The following is a 4,871-nucleotide window of genomic DNA, read 5'->3' on the forward strand; positions in this document are numbered from 1 at the left end:
GTGGGGTAATGGAATATTGAATCTGCATCAACTTGGCCTACATATTGGCCTCTTTTGTTGTTAGTGAAACTAATTCTTTCTAGGTGTGAACTAATTGGACAAAATGCTTCTCACTTTGAGCTTGATCTTTTGGTAGTCGTATGCTGGAAATCTTTAGATTCTCTTCAAGCTCGGGATCCTTTGGCCTGTCTCCTATGTGAAATATGAGAAATCACACAACTTTTTGTACAATGAGAATACATTCTCAAGTAGAGTTTTTACCTTTTCAATCTTCTTGGACAACTCAACTTGTGAAAGTGCTATATCACTTGATATTTTCTCATTCACTTTCCCTTGAAATTTCCTCTTAAACCATTCCATGAGCTTTACATTGGTATCCTGGTCTTCGTTGGTCACCTGTTCTACAATTTTTGACAATTTTTCCATTATTGGCTTGGTCTCATTAGGTGTTGGCAAGTTAAAGGCATCCAAAAAGATGTCCGTAATCTCATGTAATTGCTTTTGCTTATATTCCTTCCTGAGTATTTCTTGCCTTCTTCTCCTATTTAATGCATCTTGCATTTCTATGATTTTCTCAATGCTTATTATCTTTGAGTCATAACTAGGTATGACTATCTCCTCATCTAACTCAGGGTCTCCATAGTGAAGTACCCTTGTCACTTTTGTTGAGCTCGAGCCTAGTGCAAAAATTTGCAATGGCATTGCATTAGTGTTCAGCTTCTAAAGGACTTTTATAGGAGTGCTAGTTGTTGGTAGTTCTACCAATGTCTGTATGGAAGCCTGCTACTCTTCCTTTGATGTGTCCTTTTCTTCATCTAATTTCCCCTGATCAATAACAATTATTTGTCATGTACCTATTGACTTTATTGTAGTATCAGATGTAGTAATCTATCCTATTTGTTTTGTTGTTTTGTCTTTTTCTTCTTCTACACTTGGCCTCTACTACATGGTATCACCTGTTCTTGATGTGTCAACTATTGTAAATGATGATGGAAGCATTAGGATTTGAGCACTAGTAGCCGTTGAGATGACAGGGGGTGGTTCTTGTGGATTCACCTTGTCTCTTGATGAGTTAGCCACTACCTTTTGTAATTCATCCATAGTAACCAATACTGGGTTAGTACATAATTTTGCTTGTTGTGTTGATTGGTCAAGGATCTTTGTGAGATCCTTTGTAGTTAGTGGATTGATGTTCTGAAAATATTTTCTAGGAACATACTTCAGAGTTATAGTATCTATAGGTGTGGAGATGACATGAGGAGGGCTAGGAGTTGGCAATTGTGTGTCTTGCACACTATGTTCTTCTTGTTTTTGTTGCTACTAGTTAGCTATTGTCATTTATTCTCCCTTTTATGTTGCCTTCTCCTCTCCTTTTTCCTTGTCCTCTTCCTCTTCACCTTTTTCTTTATCCTCTTCTCCTTTCTCTTTTTTTTTCTTCTCTTCTTCTCCTTTCTCTTCTTCTTTCTTCTCTTCTTCTCCTTTTTCTATTTCCTTTTCCTCCTTTTTTTTCTCTTCCTTCTCCTTCTCACTAGCGTCAACCTTATTTGTTTATGCATCCTTTTCTTCTTCTCCATCCTTGTCATTAGTCAAGACTTTATATGTTGAATTCCAAAATCTTGTGGATTTATTTACAACTTCTTCAATTTTATTTTGTAAAATGTTGAAGGCTCTATACTCTGGTGAAAACTTGCCCTCATGTTTCTTATTTTTCTTTGCAATTTTACTTCTTGTCAATTCTGGCATCACTTGTGCCAGTGTGGGTTCCCTTATTTCCCTTTCTATCTTAAGACAATAATGTCATTTATTTTCAATAATCTCATACAACTCCTTAGGCATAGTATTGTCTAATTCAAGAGATGTGTTCTTGAATTCTATCATCATGGCATACACAGATTCCTCTACCTTATTTTGATCTTCTCTACTTAATTTACTAAAATCAATGTTTTTCAAATCAGAGAAGTCTGCAATCTTTCTAACATTTTCACAAGTTTTATCTATATGTGACTTAGGAGGATGGCTTACCACTCTAAATTGGCTGATGTCCTTTGATTCTTATCTATATGTGACTTAGGAGGATGGCTTACCACTCTAAATTGGCTGATGTCCTTTGATTCTATCTTCTCCTCATCATTTGGGTCTAGTTGTGCAACATATTTCCTCCTTGGTTTCTTCTGCAATGCACCAGTCTACTCAATAGAATTTTTCTTCTCTTTGACTTGCTCCTTTGCCTTTTGAGTTGTGGCCCTTGTAGTGGCTTTGGTTATTGGCGTTGGCTTGGCTTGGATTATGTTGGAAACCTTTTTGGCTTTGGGCTAGGCTATTGTCTAATTTTTAGCCTTTCTTTTATTTGGCTCAGCTTGAATTGGTGCTTCCTTGGCTTCTTCTTCCTTTGTATCTTCCTCCTTCTCTTTATCCTCACCTAAGCCTTGTGTGATCTCCAATGGTCCCTACCCTTTTTCTTCTTCTTCATTCTCACCTTGTTCTTCTTCCTCTTTAGCACCTGCTGCCCCTTCAATACTTTCACCAATTTTATTCTTTATCTTACTAACTTATCTTTCCTCTTGATTACAAAAGTTGTCTTTAGCTCCATTTCCACTTTGGATTTTACAACATCATTTTTATCAAAGGGTTTGGAAGTCTTGTCTATTTCCTTTGCTAGCAATGTTGTGATTGTTGTTGATGCTTCATCAACATCGAGCTCATAACCCAAATGTTTTAGCCATCTCACCCTTGAAACTGTTGCTTGGATGTAAGTGTAATCAATATCAACTAAAAGAAAATGTCATTGATGTGTTGTTCCTCTAGGTAAACTAGTATCCTAAGTCTTTGCTTCATGGATTTCTTAAAATCCTCAATATAACTTGTTATTTGTGCTTCAAGGTTATCTCCCATTTGCTTGATATACTCATTAATTTGAGTAATTGTAAACTTATTTGATTTCCAATTAACCTTTCCAATTGAGGGAAATTCTTCCAAAACATAGAAGAATATGTAGACCAAAAATGAACCAAACTTACACTGAGCACCTTTAGATCTTCTGATTGCTCCCAAGTTTTCCATGATCTACTACAACAACTATTCTGCCAGATCATATGTATGATATTTCTTTACAAGTTTGTAAACTACATACATAGCAATGCATGGTACACTATTCAATCTGCTTGATTGATAAAACTTGTGAGATATCACTCGTACTACAAAATCTAGAAAGGGATCTATAATTGTATCAATGGTCATGACCCTTTTATTCCATTTTTCCTTGGTGTTCTTTTTAATAGCTTCCTTTGAATCACTTCTCAAGGTCTTGTTCCAATCTAGGGTTGGAAAACCTATAACCCTATGCACTATCCTCTTTGTTATCTTTATGAGTCCTCCTTCCAGCCACAAAAAACCATCATGAATTTGGCTTAGAAAAATTTGGATCCATTCAATTTTGAAAACCATGGGAAAACTAGGGCACTAGTTAAACCCTTTTTCTCAACTATTTGAAATTGATCTTTTAGTATTCTATTATCAAACAATTTATCATATGCTTGGAAAATCTCTAGGTCTCCTATTGCTCCTACCTTATAGTTGTAACACTTTCTCACATCTTGTACCATCACCACTCTGGGTAGAATAATGGAGAGTACACCGACAAGGTCATTCTTATAGGGTACCTCTAAAATTGGCTTAAAGTCAAGTTGTTTGACCTCATTATTGACTAACAGGACCTCATGGCCTTCCTTTTCTATATGGTTTTTGGAACGGGATGCCATTTTAGAGATCTATGGTTTCAAAAGATATTAAACTTTAAATCTATGCAATCAGCACTTGAAGAATACCTTAGATCGATAAAATTTGTGCTTGATCTATGTTGAAATCTATGCAAAAGGCTTCAATGCTAGTTTTCAATCACTTATGAGCTCTTTTTGTTCTTTCTCTACATTCAAATGATGAGAAATGATCAAATGTTTGACCTTATACTCTTTCTAAACCTAGCATTAAATGCTTAGTGCATACAGCTTTACACTCGGCTCTCAAAGATTTTAACATAACTCGACTTCCATTAGTTTTCCTTCACTTAGCTCCAACTAGATTTTCTCTTTACTCAGCTTTCATTGACAACTCAACTGTAAACAATCACTCAGCTCCTACTAGTAACTCAACTTATACTAACATTTACTCAGCATTTAAGGACAACTTGGCAGTATTTGCAAAAACTTCAAGTTTTGACTTGGCATCTTTACTCGTGCTATTTTCTTCTTTGCAGTGCTTGTTGTCTTCAGACTAATGTATGATATAACTTTGTATTAGTCCCATACACCTATCCTTTCTTAGTTGGATGGGGTGTGATCACTTGACTTCTTGGGTGAAGTGATCCCTCCATTGGATGTGTTGGATCCATCCCTTCTCTTCCATGTTTTTTTCATATCTACTTTGATGTGTTCAACATCTACCTTTTCCTTCCCTTTATTGAACTCATAACTTGGTGCCTTGGACCTTGTTAGGAAATTTTTGTTGATATGACCAGTCTTCAAGCAATTGAAATGTGTGGTTTTACTTAACCACTTGTTGTAGTTCCCTCTGAAATGTGTCCTTATGCAGTTCTCAAGAACATGCCCATACTCCTAACAATAGTAATAGCTCTTCTTGGTATTGTAATCCCAATTGTAATGGTGTCCATGGCTAATTATTTTTATAGGATGATTAGGTGTCCACATAACCTTTGTTCTACACTTAAAAGCTCTATATCCATACTTCTTGCAGTTGTAGCAGTGACCATCAAATCTTAGTTTCCTCATGGCATTGGTCCTACAGTCTTGTCTCTGGTGTCCTTGCTTGTTGCATTTGTGATAGTGACCCTAGTTCTTAGGTTTTTCCTACTAATT

This window comes from Cupressus sempervirens, chromosome 10 (assembly GCF_028749045.1).
Source record: "Cupressus sempervirens isolate cs-2001-9-10 chromosome 10, ASM2874904v1, whole genome shotgun sequence".
NCBI lineage: Eukaryota > Viridiplantae > Streptophyta > Pinopsida > Cupressales > Cupressaceae > Cupressus > Cupressus sempervirens.